We start from the raw sequence: 20,684 nt of genomic DNA, 5'->3' as shown, positions 1-20,684 counted from the left end.
TAGATTACAGACCAATTTCTCTATTGGATATAGTTGCAAAAATCATCAATAAAATACTTGCTAACCAAAACCAAAGAAACACATTAAAAGAATTATGCACCATTATCAAGTAGGTTTTATACCAGCATACCAGGATGGTTCAGCATCAGAAAATCAATCAATGCAATACACCACATTAAGAAATTGAAGAAGAAAAATCACATGATCATCTCAACTGACGCAGAAAGACATTGACAAAATATAGAATCCTTTCTTTATAAAAAAAAAGATATCTGAAAGATAGTAACAGAAGGAAACTTTCTCAATATGATAAAGTGCACATATGAAAAACCTACAGCTAACATTGTACTCAATGGTGAAAGACTGAAAGATTTCCCACTGAGATTGGGAACAAGACAAGGATGTACATTGTTACCACTGTTACTCAGTATTGTGCTAGAGTTCTACCTAGAGCAATTAATCAAGAAAAAGAAATAAAAGGCAATAAAATAAGAACAGATGACTTCATCAAAATGACAGGATACAAAATTAATACTCAAAAATAAATAGTGGTAGACTCAGGAAGATGGCATTGGAATAGGTAGGCAGAACCCAACTCTTACACAAAAACAACAGAAGAAGGGCAAAAAGCTATCTGAGGGAGCTGCTTTGGGAATCTGCAGACCAGAGGAGTGCTGTGCATCATCCAGGAGAGAGAGGGACAGAGACACAAAAAGGGCGAACACAAACCATGAGTTACTCACCCCTGTGGCTGGGAACAGCACATATATCCCACCCTCAGGGCAAATAGCCTTGGTAAAACCCCTGGCCCACTTCAGTCAACTGAATGGGGAAAGAAGTTCCTCTTCCATGGTAGGAAGAGGGTTCTGGCTGAAGGCAGAGAGTGGTTTCTCTTCAGTGTGTTTGGCCAGTTGAACCCTTTTTATGAGATAGTATTTGCTCAAAATGGGCAAAACCTATGATAAGGTGGAAGGGGGTGGTTTTACAGTGGGTGGGGGTAATAATGGTGCAGGGAAGTGAGTGGGGTCAGTGGTGCTAGAGTGTGAGGGTAAGCAGAAAGCGGCGGGGGAGGGGGAGTTGACTATCCATGGTACTGGGAGGAAGACTGGAGGAAAGAACAGGTGAACTCTGGGGACTTGTATGTCTGTGATTAAAACTAATGATGAGAATGCCCTTTTACAAATACAACAGGGGAGAATTATTGTGCAGTGTCTCAGAGGTGGGGGGGGGTAATCTGGAAAGGGTGTACCTGGGACATGCTTCTATGGAGTAAGTCTATTTCATCTTAAAATAGACTGTTATCTCAGTGGGTGGAAACCTACACAACAAACAAGAAAATATTAAACTCTCATCCTGGAGAGTCCTGCTAGGTTCTCAAATAGAGCGGCAAGAGTCTCTTGAGTACATAAGCAGTAACTAATAAAAGAAGGTAGATCAACATGTTAAGCCCTCAATACTAATGGATGTAACTATGAAGCTTATTCTTCAAAAATTGCAACATAGTGGCTACCATCAGTTCTGAGAGGAGGGAAAGGGAAGAATGGATGGGACATGGGGCATTTTTAGAGCACTGCATGATCTTGCCATGACCGATACAGGCCATTATGCGTTTTGTTAGAACTTATAAAAGTACAATGCTTTGTCTGATATTAACATTTTGTAGTATTAACTTACATTTTTTCAGCTTCAAAGGAAAACGGTCTTCTATATGCAATTCTACCCATATTCGTATTTCACATAATATATTTAGTTCATAATAGGGCAATCATACAGTATTTGTCCTTTTGTCTCTGACTTGTTTCACCCAACATAATGTCCTCTAGGTTCATTCATGTTGTCTAGTTTCATGACTTCATTTCTTCTTACTACTTCATAATAATCCACTGAGTGTATATTCTACAATTTATCTATTCTTCAGTTGGTGAACACCTGGGCTGTTTCCAACTTTTGACTACCATGAACAACACTGCTGTGAACATCAGTGTGTAGATGTCTATTCATGTCACTTCTGTCAGTTCTTCTGGGTATATATCTAGCAATGTTATACTAAGTGAAGGAGACCAGACACAGGTACTACATACTGTATGATTCCATTTATATAAAATGTAAATATAAACCAATTTATAAAGATGAAATTAAATTACTGGTTATATAGGGCTGAGGAAGGAATATTAAGGGGTGTGGAGTCTTTCTTTTTGGAGTAATGAAATTGTTCTAAAAATTTTGAGGTGATGAATATACAAGACTGAGATTATACTAAATGCCATTGACTACACATTTTGGATAGACAATATTGTATGCAAATATATTTCAATAGAACTGCTTAATAAACAAATAATTGTGCATGAATAGCCAGAAATAGCAGCTATGTACAGCAAGGGAAACAGAGATTGAGAGGTAAGGAATTTTCTTGTTTGTCTGTTTTATTAGTCAGGGTTCTCTAGGGAAACAGAATCAACAAGGGGTATCTGTCAATAGTAAGAGATCTATCAGAGTCTCTCATGCAGCCGTGGAGATGCACAAGTCCAAGTTCTGCATGCTGCAACCAGGAGCTCTGATGAAAGTCCAGTGAAGATTCTTGATGAGTTCTGGGAGCTGCAGCTCATCTAAAGATGAGCTTGGAAATTGTCTCTCAATGCTGTAATCACTTCTCCTTTTAAGGCATTCAGCTGATTGGGTTAAGCGTCACTGATTGCTGATGGCAATCTCTCTGATTGATGTACTTATAACCAGCTATCTATGATTTACCACTGCAGTAAAGTCAATGGTGACTAAAGTCCATAAATGCCCTTGTATTACAATTAGCCCAGTGCTTGTTTGACCAAACAACTGGGCACAACTACCTGGCCGAGTTGACACAATAGCTACCCATCAGACCTGTTTTATGTTTGTTATTATTAGTGAAATAATGAAAATCTCTAATATTATCAAAATGATGAATTCACACTTTTGTGATTATAGCAAATACCATTGATTGTGCATTTTGAAGAATTGTAAGCTTTATTAATATGTATCAATAAAATTGATTTGTTTTTTAAAAAAGTACATGGTACAGAATGTGAACCATAATGTAAACCATGGACCATGGTTAGTGGCAATGCTTCAATATTTGTTCATCAATTGTAAAAATTATACCATACTCATATAAGATATTATTAATAGAGGAAAATGTGAGAGGGATAGGGAGTGGGGTATATCAGAATCCCCTACATTTTCTGTGTGACTTTTTTGCTACCTAAAGTTTCTCTGAAATAAAGTGAAAAAAATAAGACACTGGGGAAACATACAGATGAAATTATCAATGTACATAAAAGTTAACAGATCTTACAGGACTGAAAGCCATTCATTATTATTTTTTCTTAATTTTTAAAATGTGTTTTTATTTTACTTTCACTTTTTATTTATTATTATTTTTTCTTTTGTTTTTGTGAAAGTTTTGGATTGCAGAAGAGACACAACTGTGGTAGGGGAAGATCACTGGTGTTGGGTGTCTGGTGTAGGGGATATATAGAGAGGGCTGCACCTAAGGTATGCCTCTAAGGAATATGAATGCATTCAAGTGGTCATGGGATGTTTCTCAGTGGGTGGAAACTCACATACTAACCGAAAGACTTTTGAATTCCCATCCTAGGGTGTCCTGCTACATTCCCTAATAGAGAGGCAAGAATCCCTAGAGTAAATGGGCAGTGCCTACCAAAGTAGGACAGACCAATATGCCGATCCTGTGATTCTGAAGCTTGTACTCATGAACCTTGTTCTTGTGAAATTGAAACTTAGTCTAGTATTATATATTGCCTAGGAGTTACCTCCTCAAACCCTCCTTGCTGCTCTAATATGGCCCCTCTCTAAGCTAAACTCAGCATGCAAGCACATTACTTTCCCCCCAGCATGGGACATGACTCCTGAGTATGAGCCTCCCTGGCATCAAGGGATTATTACCAAGCACCAACTAGCTATGCATTTGGAAAAAGAGCTTGACCAAAATGGGGAAATAATAAGTACAAGTTAGTTTTTATGGTTAAGAGATTATAAATTGAGTTGGTAAGTCAGTCCAGAGTTTACACTTATACACGCCTTAAGAGGATCTCACTGATTGCTGTAGTAAACAGTGCTCCAAACAGGGTGGCTCCTGAGGGCTCTAGAGATATCTAGACACTATACACAAGGCAGATAACCCCAGGCATCTGGCACCCTATTCATGAGTCTCACCTTGAAATATATGATAATTTATCCCCTGATGTGTTGGACTTAGACCCATTTATAATTTTCCTACACATCGTTCTTATGCCCCTTTTACTTGATCCTATAATTAGCAATATATATGTTAAAAATGTGTTAAAAATGTGTCCCAGAGGCACACATTTGGCTGTATATGAATTCATCATATACAAACATGTAATTTGTAACAAGAACTAGATAAAGGTTGGGGGACTGAGGGGAAGGAATATAGTTTGGTTAGACTATTGAAGATAGGTTGGTTTAGAAGTAAATGATATTATTGTAGATTTAGAATGTTAACTTTAAACTCCATTGTAATTACAAAGAAAATACCAAAGTATATGCAAAATCATAGACAACATGGAGATTTTTGTCTTGTTTCTGATCTTAGATAGAAAGCTTTAGCTTTCAGTTTTTCACCATTGAGTAGAATGTTAGCTCTGGGCTTTAAATATATGTCCTTTATCATGCTGAGGGAATTGCCTTCTATTCCTAGTCTTCTAAGTGCTTTTTATGCTCCCCCCAAGATGGCTTCCTTGTATGTTTGCTAGTTTTTTTTTGCACTTGTTGCCTGCTCATTGTTTTGCTCATTGTATGCTCACTGTTTTTTGCTCATTGTCTGCTCATTATCTGTTTTTTTCTTTTGTTTCTTCAGGAGGTATCAAAATCGAACCCAGAAACTCCCATGTGGGAGGTGGACAATCAGCTACTTGTGCCACATCTGCTCCCTGCTCATTTTGTTTTTGCTCATTGTCTGCTTTTTGTTTGCTTATTGTCATGTTCATTGTTTTTGCTCAATGTCTGCTCTTTGTTTTTGCTTGTTGTCTGCTCATTGTTTTTTCTCATTGTCTGCTTATTGTTTTTGTCTGTTGTCTGCTCATTGCTTTGCTCAAGGTCTGCTCATTGTTTGTTTGTCTTCTTTAGGAGGCACCAGGATCCAAACCTGGACCTCCCATGTGGGGGGGCAGGTGCCAACTGCTTTACACATAACTGCCCTACCCTTTCTAAGTGTTTTATAATGAATGAGTGCTGGACTTGTCCAATGTATTTTCTGCATTGATTTAGATTGTCATGTGTTTTTTCCCCTTCATTCTACTAATTTGGTGTGCTACATTAATTTATTTTCCTATGTTTAACCAGCCTTGCATTCCAGGAAGATATCCCACTTGATCATGGTGTGTAACTCTTTTTCATTTTTTCTGTGATATCAAGGCCAGGGATTGAACCCAGGACCTCATATATGGGAAACTGATGCTCCACCACTGAGCCACATCAAGTCCCCTAAGTTGTATTTTTGTTTGCTAGTTTGTTTTTTTGTTTTTAGGAAGCATGGGGAACTGAACCCAGAACCTCCCATATGGGAAGCTGGTGCTCAACCACCTGAGCTATATCCATTCCCCATAATGTGCCATTAAATTCAGTTTGCTAGCATTTTGTTTAGGATATTTGCACTGTATTCATAAGAGATATTGGTAGTTTTCTTTTTTGTATTATATTTATCTCCTTTTGGTATGAAAGTAATGTTGGCCTCTTAGAATGAATTGGTGAGTGTTCCCTCCTCTTCAATTTTTTTTGGAAGAGTTTGAGCAGAGTTGGAGTTAAGTCTTCTTGAAATGTTTGGTAGAATTACCCTGTGAGGTCATCTGATCCTGGGCTTTTCTTTGTTGGGAGTTTTTGACTATTGATTCAATATTTTTTATAGTAATTGATTTTTTGAGATCTTTTATTTCTTCTTGAGCCAATGTAGGTAGTTTGTGTGCTTCTAAGAATTTGTCCATTTCATCTAGGTAATCTAATTTATTGGTACACAGTTATTCATGCTATTTTCTTATAGTCAATTTTATTTCACTGGAGTAGGTAGCAATACCCACCATTTTCACTTCTGATTTCCTTTATTTGCACCCTCTCTTTCTTTATCAATCTATCTAAAGGCTTGTCACTTTTATTGATCTTTTCAAACAACCAAGCTTTGTTGATTTTTTGTCCTCTATTTCCTTTATCTCCGCTCTGATCTTTGTTATTTCCTTTCTTCTGCTCACCTGCAATTTAGACTATTTGCTCTGCCTTTTCTAGTTCTTCCAGTCATGTTGTTAGGTCTCAGATTTGAAGTCTTCCTTCTTTTTTAATGTAAACAGTTAGGGCTATAACTTTCCCTCTAAGAACTGCCTTTACTGGATCCCATAAATTTTGATATATTCTATATCATTTTCATTTTCCTCAAGATATTTCCCAATTTAGCTTCTGATTTCCTGTTTAACTCATTGTTTGTTTTAAAGTACTGCTTAATTTCCTTTTTTTTTTTTTTGTATATTTTCCACTTCTCTTTCTATCATTGATTTCAAACTTCATTCTGTTCTGGCCGGAGAATATACATTGTATGATTTCAATATTTTTTAAATTTATTGAGACTTGTTTTGTGACCCAAAATATGGTCTGTATTAGTCAGCCAAAAGGGTGCTGATGCAAATACCAGAAATCAATTGGTTTTTATAAAGGGTATTTATTTGGAGTAGGAGCTTATAGATACCAGGCCATAAAGCATAAGTTGCTTCCCTTACCAAAGTATTTCCACATGTTGGAGCAAGATGGCTGCCAATGTCTGACAGAGTTCAGGCTTCCTGGGTTCCTCTCTTTCCAGGTCTTCTTCTCTCTGGGATTAGGGTTCCTCTCTTCCCAGGGCTTGCTTCTTTCCAGGCTCAGGGTTCCTCTCTTTCCAGGTCTCCACCTTCAGCATCAAACTCCAACGTCAAAACTCCAACATTAAGAAACCTCCATCTCTGTTCTTTGCCATGTCATTTATCTGTAAGTCCTCACCCACCAGGGGGTAGTGACTGAATGCCCTACTGGCACAAGAGGTTTATCTGATAACTTAATCAAGTAAACCTCTGAATTCAATAAAATCTAATATGCCCAGAGGAAAAGATTGGTTTACAAACATAATTCAATATTTCTTTTTAGAATTTGTCAGTAATATCAAACTGCTACATGGTCTATCCTGGAGGATGATGCATTTTCACTTTTAAAGAATGTGTATTCTGTTTCTTTTGGGGGACAAGTTCTATATATGTGTTATCTCTAGTTGGTTTAGAATATCATTCAAGTCTTGGACTTCCTTATTGATCTTCTGACTAGATGTTCTATCCACTATTGAGAGTGTTGTATTAATGTCTCCTACTAAACATGTAGAATTGCCTGTTTCAACCTTCCAATCTGTCAGTATTTGCTTCATATATTTTTGGGCTCTGCTGTTAGGTACATGTAGCAGTTTGATATTATTGATGAATTCCAAGAATATTGGATTATGTTTGTAAACTGGTCTTTTCCTCTGGGCATATGAGATTATGTTGGATTTAGAGGTTTTACTTGATTAATTAATCAAGTAAAACCTCTTGTGTCAGTAGGGCATTGAGGCCCTGCCCCTTGGTGGGTGGGAACTTGCAGATAAAAGACATGGCAAAGGACAGAGTTGGAGGGTTTCTGATGTTGGAGTTTTGATGTTAGAATTTGATGCTTTAGCCTTAAGTAGGAACCCTGGGAAGTAAACTCACAGAGGGAAGAGAAGCAAGCCCCAGAAGGAGAGGAACCCTGAGGCCAGGAAGAAGCAAGCTCTGGGAAGAGAGGAATCCTGAATGCAGAGAGAAGCCTGAGGAGGGAGGAACCCAGGAGGCCTGAACTCTTACAGATGTTGGCAGCCATCTTGCTCCCACATGTGGAAATAGACTTTGGTGAAGGAAGTAAGTTATGCTTTATGGACTGGTATCTGTAAGCTCCTACCTCAAATAAATACCCTTTTTGAAAACAAACCAATTTCTGGTATTTTGCATCAGCACCCCTTTGGCTGACTAATATAGTGCATATACTTTTATAATTGTTACATCTTCTTGTTGAATTATCTCCTTTATCAATATATAATGACCATCTTTGTCCCTCTGTTTTTTTCTGAGTCTATTTTATCTGATATTAGTGCAGCCACCAGAGCTCCCTTTTGGTTACCACTTCCATGATATAGTTTTTTGTCATCCTTTTACCTTAACCTTCTTGTGTCTTTGAATTTAAGGTGAGTCTCTTGCAGAAAACAAATATCTGGGTTGTGCAATATTATGCATGCTGTTTATCTCTGCCATTTGAATGAAGAGTTTAAGTCATTTATATTTAAAGTCACTACTGATAATACAGTACTTTCCTATATCATTTTGCTACTTGCCCTTTATAAGTCTTATTCCTGTTTTGTTCTTCATTTCTATTAATGTCTACTTTTATGTTTATTTGAATTTTGTGTTGTACCATATTGAATGCCTTCTTTTTTCTAGCTGGATATATATTTCATCTATTTTTATTGTTGTAACATTGGGGTTAAAAATTAACATCCTAAATATGTAACTATAGTATTTGGTTTGATAACAACAATTGCAATGGCATGCACATATACTTTTCTTATAACCCTCTGATCCCCCAACATTTTCTATATCCAAAAGGATAAATTTATCATTACTGTTTATGCATTTGCATTTTAGCTCATGTAGGAAGTAAGAAATGGAGTTACATACCAAAAAATTCCAAAAAATTTACTGGCTTTTATAATTACCCCAATTTTTAAAATATAATAAACTTAATTTTTAAAGAGGTTTTTAGATTACAGAAAAGTTACATTGAAATTATAAGGAATTCTCATATACCCTGACCCTTTCCCTTCCACTTCTTCCCCTATTAATAAGACCTTACAATTGTGTGGTACATTGGTTACATTTGATACATTTTTGGTATGTAATTCCACTGCTACTAACCAAGGTCTATAGTTTACACTGTGGTTTACATATAATTCCAATGCCCTAAAAATGCCAAATGCTCCATTCTTTGTCCCCTCCCCTCAGAATCTCTGGTACCACTATCTTTATAACAATGTTACATGTTCTTTAGTTACTAGAACATTAATAAGTTTAATTTGTCCTTGGTTGCATTCCCCCTTATATTTGTTCATTTCTCAATCTTGAGGAATTTAGGATGGTGATAACCACTCTGCCTGAGATTAAGAGAAGCTTAGATCTTATGGAATAGATGGAGGAACTATTTAGCTTGCAGTTGTAAATATTCTGTTTTGGGGTGGTTGGGGGTTATCCATCATCATCATTTTGTTAATTATACTGTGTGAGTTTGGTGATCTGGAGAGTGGGTGTTGGCTGCAATTCTTCTGAGATTCAGGGCTCAACTGGCATAAGAACAGACCAAAGATTGAAGTCTCTGAAACATATATTTAAAGGGTGTGGTGCTAGTTATAGGCTCAAATAAAAGGGTAGAAGAATCATGTGTACGGAAATTATAAATGACTCTACCTGTTACATTGGGAAAATAGGCTGTCTTGTATTTCAAGGTAAGGCACACCAATGGGTTACTGATTTCAGGGGATTGTGTGCTTAGCCTGTAGTGTCAGGATGACTCTAGAGGCATCAGGAGCACCCCTTTTTAGGCTTTGTTCACAATGGCAGTTAGTGAGATCTGTGTGAGACACACATAAGGGTAACCTCTGGAATGACCCCTGACTCTTTTTTTTTCCCTAGAAAATGTAACTTTAAGGAAAGAACAAAATGATGAAGCAGGAATGGTAAAGGCTCCATTAGCCATCTATTAAAATGTACGACTTTTCCATATTTATATTTTTGGACCAAAATCATTCAGGGCAAAGGCATAGTGTAATATTTATTAGCCTTTCTAAAATGCTAGTTTCACAACTCCTGCTACACATAAAGAACTCATATTATTGTTAGGATAATGTTGTTCAGATACCAGTAGAAACTTTGGACTCTATTTGAACAAATTGTCATTTACCCATAGGGTTTACCATAATTAAAGCTACACTTACCCTAAGGTGCTATGTCATTAAACTAGATAATGCATCTTTTTAAAAAATTGTATTTTAAAGATATTTAGATTACATAAATGTTACATTAAAAATATAGGGGATTCCCATATGCCCCACTCCCCACACAGCCTGTATTTTCCCACATTAACAACATCCTTCATTAGTGTGGTACATTCATTGCAATTGATGAACACATTTTGGAGCATTGCCACTAAGCATGGACTATAGTCTGCATTGTAGTTTACACTCTTTCCCACAAAATTCTGTAGGTTATGGCAAGATTCATAATGACTTGTATGTGGCATTGCAATGTCATTCAGGACAATTCCCAAGTCTTCAAAATGCCCTCTTATTACACTTGTTTTTCCTCTCCCTGATCTCAGAACCTCTAGGGGCCACTGTCTCCACATAAATGATATAAGTTCTTCCATTGCTACAGTCACAATAAGTCTATACTAGAATACCAGTAAGTCCACTCTAGTCCATAGTTCATTCCCTAATCCTGAGGATTCTGTGATGGTGATAACCATGCATTCTCAAATTGAGAGGGAGCTTTAGTCCCATATAGCCAATGAGTGTGACTTTCTTGCTTGCAGTTGTAGACTCTCCTGATTCCTTGGTATGGTGGTTGTCCATCATCACCTCCTTGATAATTGTCCTGGGTGAGTCCAGTGAACTGGAGAATAGGTGTTGCAACTCTGTTGAGGCTAAGGGTCCAGCTGGCACATGGACAACCCAAAGATTCAAGTTTCTTGGATGTACATCTACCAACTCTAGTACTAATTATAGGTTCTAATAGAAGGGACAGAAGAGCCAAGTGTAGGGAAACCACAACTGAGTCCAGTTCTGTCCTGACTAATTTTAAAATCTCTTATCCATAAAACCATTTTGTATTTGGTGTTTCCCCTTTGGGTCAAGGCCTTTTTCCAAATGTACTGCTTTTGGAAAAATGCATGTTTGGTATTAATCGTTCAGTTCCAGGGAGGCTTCTTCCCAAGAGTCATGTCCCATTTTGGGAGGAAGGTAGTGAATTTATTTGCTGAGTTTAGCATAGAGAGAGGTCACATTTGAGTAACAAGGTTTTCAGGGGAAATGGATGTGACTCCACTGATGGAGATTCCCCCTAACATATGGGAGGACCCAGGTTCGATCCCTGGGGCCTCCTGGTGAGTAAAAAGAAGAGTGTACCTACATGGTGAACCAGTGCCCACATAGTGAGACAAGTGCCTGTATGGCAAGCAAGTCCCCACACAGTGAACCAGTGCCCACATGGCAAGTCAAGTGCCCATGCAGTGAGCCAGTGCCCATGCAAGTGAGTCATGCAGCAAGCTGATGATGCAAAAAAAAAAAAAAAAAAAAAAGAGACAAAAGGGAGAGTCAAGGTGAAGCACAGCAGAAACCAGGAACTGAAGTGGCACAGCTCTCTCCACATCAGAAGTCCCCAGGATCAAATCCCAGTGAATCCTAGAGAGAAAAAAATGAGAAGACAAAAATAGAAATAGTTACAGAAGATCATGACACAGATAGCAAAAACAGCAGAGTGGAAGAAGGGGGAGGGGAAGGGGAAATTTAAATAAATAAATCTTTAAGAAAGAAGGTTTTCAGGAGGTAACTCTCAGACAATAGTTATTATTAGGCTAAGTTTCCATTTCTCAAGAATAATATTACATGCATTAATATTAACAATTGACATATTGGTCATTTTTCTTTAATTAGCCACTGCCTGTGTACCAGAGAGATTCTCATCCTTTTATTTGAGAACAGAACAGGAGTCCCCAGGACAGGAGTTTAATATATTCTTTTTTATTGTTTGGGTCTCCACCCACTGAGATAAAACTCTATAATGAGATAAATACATTCATATTCCATAGAAACATGCATCAGGTGCACCTTCACCCACACATCTCCCCACCACTGACACAGTTCACCAGTGAAACTGCCCTGCCATATTTGCCAAAAGGGCATTCCCACATTGTATTTTCATTCATAGACCTTCATCGCCCCAGAGTTCACCTGTTTCTTCCTCAAGCCCTCACCCAAGTTCCATGGATAGTTGAACTCACCACCCCAACCCTGCTCAGGTTCACTCCAGCACTGTTGATCACATTCACATCCCTGAACCACCATTACCCTCATCTATGTCCAAACCACCTCCTTCTACCTTATCATAGGCTATTGCATACATTGAGCATTGGCTCACCACTCTCTGCTCTATTTATTTCTTCTGGTAACCTATCTTCCAGACTCTATCTCTGTGAGTCTACCCAATATGCCTAGGTCATATCACTGAGGTCATGCAAAATTTGTCCTTCAGTCACTCAACATAAGGTCTTCAAGATTCACCAATGTTGTCCCATGTGTCAATGTCATTCCTTCTTACAGCTGAGCAATATTCCATTGTATGTATATACAACAATTTGCTTATCCATTTATCTCTTGATGGACACTTGGGTTGCTTCCAAATTTTGGCAATAGTGAATAAAGCCACTATGAACATTGGTGTGCATATATCTGTTCATGGCTATGCTTTCAATTATTCTGGGTATATACATAGTAGTGGGATTGCTAGTTCATATGACAAGTTTAAACTTATCTTCCTGAGGAACCACCAAACCACCCTCCATAATGGCTGCACCATTGTACATTCTCACCAGCAGTGAATGAGTAGTTCCATTCCTCCACAGCCTCTCCAACACTTGTACTTTTCTATTGTTTTTAATAGGAACCAGCCTAAAAGGGGTAAGATGATATCTCATTGTAGTTTTGATTTGCTTTTCCCTAATAGCTATTGATGATGGGTATCTTTTCAACTGCCTTTTATCCATTTGTATTTCCTCTTTAGAAAAGTGTATATTCAAATCTCATGCACACATTTTGGAATGGGTTATTTGTCTTTTTATTTTCAAGGTGTAGGATTTCTTTATACATGCTGGATATCAGACTCTTATCAGGTAAGAGGTTCCTAAGTATTTTCTCTCATTGAGTTGGCTCCTGTTCACTTTCTTGACAAACACCTCTGAAGCATAAACTCTTTAAATTTTGAAGTGTCCCATTTATCTATTTTTCCTTTCATTATTCACACTTTGGGTGTAAAGTTTATGAAGCCATTGCCTCCTACAAGATCTTGTAGATGATTCCCTACACTATATTCTAGGAGCTTTATGGTCTTGGCTCTTATATTTAGATCTTTGATTCATCTTGAGTTAATTTTTGTGTAGGGCATGAGATTTGGGACCCTCTCTCATTCTTTTGGATAAGGATATCCAGTTCTCCCAGCACCAGTTATTGAAGAGGTCATTCTGTCCCACTGAGTGAACTTGGCAGCCTTGCCAAATATCAGTGGACTGTATATGCATGGGTTTATATATTTTGTTCCATTCATCAGAATGTCTATCCTTGAGTCAATACTTTGTGGTTTCGACCACTGTAGCTTTTTAATATGCTTTACAGTCAGGTAGCATGATTTCTACAATTTCTTTATTTTTTTTCAATATATTTCTGGCTATTCAGGGCCCCTGCCATTCCAAATAAATTTCATAATTGGCTTTTCCAGTTCAGTAAAAGATACTTTGTAATTTTAATGGACATTGTATCAACCTGTATACCAATTCAGGTAGGGTAGACATCCTAATGATATATAGTCTTCCAATCCATGAATATGGAATATTCTTCCATTTATTTAGGTCTTCTTTGATTTCCTTTAACAATGTTGCACTATTTTCTGTGTACAAGTCCCTTACATCCTTAGTTAATTTTATTTCTAGATATTTGATTCTTTTAGTTGTTAATGTGAATTTTTTTCTTGATTTCCTCCTCAGATTGTTAACTGCTAGTGTACAGAAATGCTACTGATTTTTGCATGTTGATCTTATATCCTGCCACTTTACTGAACTCATTTGTGAGCTCAGAAACTTTGTTGTAGATTTATTGGGGCTTTCTACATATAGGAATATGTCATCTGCAAATAATGAAAGTTTTAATTCTTCCCTTCCAATTTGAATTCATTTTATTTCTTTTTCTTGCCTAAGTGCTTGAGCAAGTACTTCTAATACAATGTTAAATAAAAACAATGACAGGGGACATCCTTGTCTTGTTCCAGATTTTAAAGAGAAGATCTTTAGCATTTCAATAGTAAGTATGATGTTAGCTGTCAATTTTTCATATATATCCTTTATCATGTTGAGGAAGTTTCCTTTTTTTTTTAATCTTTCATAGTGTTTTTATCAATAAAGGATGCTGTACCATGTCAAATGCTTTTTCTACATCAATAGAGATGTTCATGTGATTTTTTTCTTTGACCCATTAATGAGATGTATTACATTGATTTTCTTATGTTGAAACAGTCTTGCATACCTGGGGTAAAACCTATTTGATCACAGAATATAATTCATTTTATGTGTTGTTGAATATGATTAGCAAGTATTATGCTGAGGATTTAATAATTCATTAGAGAAATTGGTCTGTGGTTTTCTTCTGGCATCTTTATGTGGCTTTGGTATTAGGGTACTGTTGGCATCATAGGAGTTAGGTAATGCTCCTTCATTCTATTTTTTTTTTTCCTTTTTCTTTTTGGAAGTATTTAAGGGTTTGGTGTTAGTTTGTGTATGTGTGTGTATATGTTTGGAATGATTGGTAGAATTCACCCATGAAGTCATTGGGTCCAGGGCTTTTCTTTTCTTGTTTGGGAGGTTTTTTATGACTAGTTCAATCTTATTACTTGTGATAGGTCTGTTGAGTTCTTATATTTCTTATTTCAGCAAAGTTGGTTGGTTGCTTGTGTGTTTCTCAAAATTTGTCCATTTCATCTAAGTTATCTATCTTGGTGGCATGCAAATTATTCAAAGTATTCTCTTATGATTCTCTTTATTTCTGTGTGATCTGTGGTGATATCCCTGCTCTCATTTTTTATTTTATTAGCAACTTATCTCTTTTTTTCATTGGTAATCTAGCAATGGTTTGTCAATTTTATTAATCTTTTCAGAACCAGCTTTTGGTTTTGTTAATTTTTTCTAGTGATTTTTATTCTCAGTTTCATTTAGTTCTGCTCTAAATTTTGTTGTGTCCTTCTTTCTGCCCTCTTTGGGATTAGTTTATAATTCTTTTTCTAGTTCCTCCAAGTATGCAGTTAGTCTTTGATTTTAGCTCTTTTTTTAAAAATGTAGGCACTTATGGCTACTCTTATTGATGAACTCTATCAATGTCTGTTTATCTGTGAATATTTTTAGCTCTTCCTCATTTTTGAATGCCAGTTTTGCCTGATACAGAATTCTTGGCTGACAGTTTTTTCTTTCAGCATCTTAAGTATGTCATACCAGTGCCTTCTTGCCTACACAGTTTCAGATAAGAAATCAGCACTTAATCTTATCTAGCTTCCTTTATATGTGATGGATCTTTTATCTTGCTGCTCTCATAATTCTCTCTTTATCTTGAGCATTTTACAATCTAATAAGTATTGGTGTCATAGTATGCCTGTTAGGATGTATACTCTTCGGAGTGCACAGCACTTTCTGGACATGTACATCCATGTTCCTTATAAGAGTTGGGAAATTTTCACCATTATTTTATCCAACACTCCTTCTGCCCCCCATGGCAATCTGAGATTATTTATGAATCCCCAAAAGGGAAAAATTTTGTTTTAAAACTAATCTATTCTGGGTGTGATACCTTTTTATTAGACTGAACTTGATTGAAGGGCCCTTGATTAAATTACTTGCTAATATTAGGGCTTTAATTTGACCACATGAGTAAGGCATGACTCAGGTCGAGCCCCTGCCCCTTTGGGGGGCCTATATAAATATACACTTACTCAAGAATACATGTGGAAAAGGAAAGAACTTTGTCATTTTTGATCCTGTGGCCCCAGGGAGAGAGGAGCCATTTGTTTGAGAGCATACAGAGACTGTTGGGAAGAGAACAAAGATTGATAATAAAGTACCTCAGAAGAAATAAGCTCTGTGCCAGAAGAGAATGGAGCCCTGAGAGATAAGTCATATACCAGCCTGCAGCTGAGATATATAAAGCCCTGAGAGATGAACCTTAACCAGGGAACAGAGGACTGGAATCCCAGAGGGAAAGGAGAGACCAGGCAGAGGTCAGCCACCATCTTGCTTCAATATATGTGGCAACGATCTTTGGTGAGAAAGTAACCTTGAGTTGGACTATTTAGGGCCTTGTGATGGTATGATTTTACACCAAATAAATACCCTTTATAAAAGCCAACAGATTTATGGCACTTCGCATCAGCATCCCTTTGGCAGATTAATACACCCCCTTTCCCTTCTCTTCTCCCTCTGGGATGCCTGTAATGTATATGAGTGTGTGTTTCATGTTGTCATTCAATTCTGCTGAATTTTTTTCTATTTTTTATCTATCTGTTCTACTATATGTACAATTCTGCTTTCAATGCCACTAATTCTTTCCTCTGCCTGTTCAAATCTACTGCTATGTGCTTCCAGTGTATTCTTAATTTCTTGAATTTTCCTTTCATCACCATCAGATCTGTTATCCTTTTATGTATATTTATGATTTCTTCTACATGTTCCCCCAGAGTCTCCTTAATATCCTTTATCTCTTCCTTCACTTCATTAATTTGATTCATATTATTTGTTTGAACATCCTTCATTATTTATTTCTCATTCTGTGTCTCCTACTGCTTCTTTGTTTGTTCATTAGATTGGGCCATATCTTCCTGTTTCTTAGTATGGTTTGTAATTTTTTGCTTTTGTCTAGGCATCAATTTATCTTAATAGGCTTATTATTTGGTTTAGCTTCTCTTTCTAGTCTAGAGTTTTATTTTATTTTGTTTTGCATGCAGCTTGCCCTCCAATGGTAAAGAATCTGGATGTAGAGAACAAAATAAAAATAAGGAATAAAAAAATAAATAATTAAACTAAAAGATCATCTCTGTCTAATTCCCTGTTGCATAGCTGCTTGTTCTGCAACTTCCCAATCCCCATGGAGATGGCTGGGTATCTGACAAACTCCTGGATCATTCTCTGGCTCCCTTCTCTTCTGGGACAGTTGGGCACTTGACAGCTCACCAGCTGCTTCTCCCAGCTACTCTTTCTCATCTCCTCACTAACCAAGTTCTTCTCTCTCCCAGGGAGGGTGGGTTTGATGGACCACCTAATCAGCTCTCCCCCTCCTCTCTCCCTGGAGCTGCTTCAGAACTGTATGGCATCTCTTCTATTCCCAAAACTTACTGAGATCTTGTCTGCTCACCTTATCTCCCCTTCCCCCTTATTACTCTTTCCCCCTGAGCCAGCTGGGTGCCATTCCCCCACACCTTTTTACCCCATAGCTCCTCCACCTTGAGAGTCTGCTGGGCACTGGGATGCACCCCTAGCTACCTGGTGGCTTTCCTCACTCTCAGAGCTGACTGAACAGTGGTCTTCCAACCGAATCACTTCCCTTGGCGCCCTTTCTCTCTGAAGCAACTGGGTGCTGGCTTGCCTGCCCTATCTTCCAAGGTTTTCCTCATCCTGGCTAGCTGGGTCCCCCCTCTCTAGATGCCCTCTCTAATTGCTCCCATGGTCCCATGGCTCCCCTTTTGCCAGGTAAGGCTGCCTACCTTTCAGAAGTTTCTGGAAGAGGACTGCAGCTTGCCATTCCCTACTGTGCCATCTTGGATCTCCCATAATTACTGAAATTCATACCTTTAGTGTTGGTCTCTATTTACTTATGCCACTTTAAACCACTGACTAGTGTTCTTTCCTTTAGCACTGCTTGTAGGACATGTCTAGTGATGATGAATTCCCTCATCTTTTATTTAGATGAGAATTTCTTATTCTCTCCTGCTTTTTGGAAAGAAAGTTTCATTGAATATAAAATTCCTGGCTGGTGGTTGCTTTCTTTTGGCACTTTAAGTATTTCAAGCTACTGCCTTCTTGCTCCAGGGATTCTGATGAAAAATTGGCACTCAGTATAATTGGGACTCCTTGGTACATAACATGTTGCTTTTCTGTTGAAGCTTACAAAACTCTACCTGTCCTTTGAGTTCAATAGTGTGATTATTATTAAAACAAAAAAAAAAAAAATAGTGTGATTATTATATGATGGGGTATATTTTTTTCATGCTTATCTTATTTGGTGTTCTCTGGGCTTCTTAAATGGGCACAGTCACATCTTTCATTAAGTTGGGAAGTTGTCTGTCATTATTTCTTTGAATTTTCTTTATGCCCTTTCTTTTTCTTCTCATTCTTAAATGCCTATAATGAATATACTGGTGTGATTGATGGTGTCTCAGAGGTGTATTGGGTTATTTACTCTTTTAATATTTATTTTTTTCTTTCTGCTACTCAATCCAGCTCATTTCAAGTATCTTTTCTTCAAGTTCACTGATTCTTTCTTCTGTCAGATCCAAACTTCTCTTGAAACCATCCTGGGCATTTTTCATTTCAGTTGTCCTCTTCAACTGTAATAGTTCTGTCTGGTTCCTTTATAAAATTTATCTTTATTAAGGCTCTGATGTTGGTCATTCATTGTTTTCCTGACACTTTTTAGTTCTTTCTCTGTATTTTTCTTCATGTCCTTGAGAGATTTTAAGATCATTTTTAAAGACTTTGTTATGTCCACATTCTTGTCTTCTTTTTTGTTGTTTTTGGATTTTTATCTGCCTTGGATGGGCCATCATCTCCTGCGTCATTGTTTGTCTCTTTTTGGACATGGTGCATTTTAATATTTTGAAATATTATCTATGGCATGTACACCCTATACTGTCTCTTTCTTGATTTTGTAACCATATAATGATAAGACAGAGATTTTCTTGAGCTTCAGCCTTCCTATCAGGAAGGTCTGCCCAAGGCAAATGCAGTATACAGGGTTTTCTCTATCTTTCTGTGCCTCTGTCTCATCCTGGGCTTTTGCTCGTTAGTCATTTTGGAGTTTCCCTGTTTGTAAGAGTTTGGTTGTTCCCTTTGTTTCCCAGGAACAGACCTTCCTCTCCTGGGTGTTTGAATCCAGAGGTCTTTGTTCCAGACTGTCCTCCTCTATAGTTTCTTACACTCCTTTCATTCTTTCTAGCTTCTTTTACCTGGAAGGCTAACTCTTCTAGAAGGACTCACAAGAGAGAACTGTTCTAACTCAGTCTTTCTCAGCCAAAACAGTACCAGGGACGCATAGAGTGGGTGAAGACTCTTTCCAATGTACCCTGGGGAGGGGATAAGGATGGGCCCTGAGTGCTTCACTGAAGGCTCACCAAAGCTGAGCTTACTTGGCCTGCCTAGCAAATGCAGCCTTTCAGTTTACTGTGCCCTATAGCCTTGAGGAAGTGCAGTGTCTTTAAGTCTCCTGTACCACTATTCACTTCTGGTATGTTGAAATAATGGTTGAAACAATGGTTGCTTTCAAAGATTGGCTCCCAGGGATCTGAAATCACTAATCTAAAGTTGTGATCAGTGATCAGCCATGCACACTCCTGGTCTTGGGGAAGAGGATTTTTATATTCCTTTCTGTCTCAATGTGCTAGGTAGGGGCTGGTCCTTGCAGATGCTTGAGCTGGGTGGGTAACGGGCACTGGTAGCTGCCATGCAGAGAGTGCAATTTACTGTTCATTATTGTAATGTAAAAGCCTCTTCCTCCTGCTCTTCCCTGGATGCTTTACAGTGTTTCATTGGCCTCCCAAGTTTTAAGATAGCTGTTTCAAACAGTTCTCACCTGTTTATACATTGTTTTTGTGGAAGGACTGAAACTTGGAGCTCCCTAATCTGCCATCTTCCCACAATCCTCTCTGTCCTATAAGCTTAAGTTATTTCACAATAAAAAGTTCAAAAAAATAAAACTTTATCCAAAAATTGTGTTTAATTGGCCAAATTTGTATAGCCAGTGGTTCCAATATAATTTAAAGACAACTGACCCTGACCTGAATATTTTGGAGAACTATGTTTGGGCTATGTTGCAGAGATATTTTACTCTTTTTCCTTTAATAGTAGAACATGAACATTTTAACAGGTATTGGACTACTCCAATAAAGACTACAATGTCCAGCCTCCTTTATGAGTAGTTAAGTATTGACATGTGACTAAGTTCTGGCTAAGGGATCAAATCAAAAATAGTGCGAAAGTAGTATATGTATTAAAGGAACACCGTTATCACTATTCTATTGATTCTGCTAACTGGAATATGGAAACAATGGCTGCAGCTACAGCAGTCATCTATGAATACCACAGCAAAAAGTTTAAAGTTTATATCCAAGCTTTAATGTGAAGGACATATGCAGTTAAGGTCTAGTATATTAGTCCTGCTCCAAAATATACTCAGCAGCCCATACTCCGTCTATCTTGTTTAAGCTACTGGTATTTTGGTTTTTCTTTCTACTACGAGCCAAAAATATATTCTCATTAAAACAATATTATGCAGGTATTAATCATTTGGAAAAAATCTGAATTGTGGCAAATTTATATCTTAAATAATGGAAAATTCTTGGGAGGGGGGGATGTTATGAGATATTTTCCCAGCATTTACAAAAATGCCACTGGCATGTTAGGATATACTCATTCGAAAGACCTGCAGCCACATGCTCTCTGCCTGCCTCACATAGACAAAATGTGAAAATTAACAGTTGGTACTTAGCATTCCCCTCCTCTACAAACTGTGCTCAGTCTACTGGTCC

Source organism: Dasypus novemcinctus, chromosome 2, assembly GCF_030445035.2.
Source record: "Dasypus novemcinctus isolate mDasNov1 chromosome 2, mDasNov1.1.hap2, whole genome shotgun sequence".
Classification (NCBI taxonomy): Eukaryota; Metazoa; Chordata; class Mammalia; order Cingulata; family Dasypodidae; genus Dasypus; species Dasypus novemcinctus.
This window is presented reverse-complemented; position numbering follows the sequence as displayed.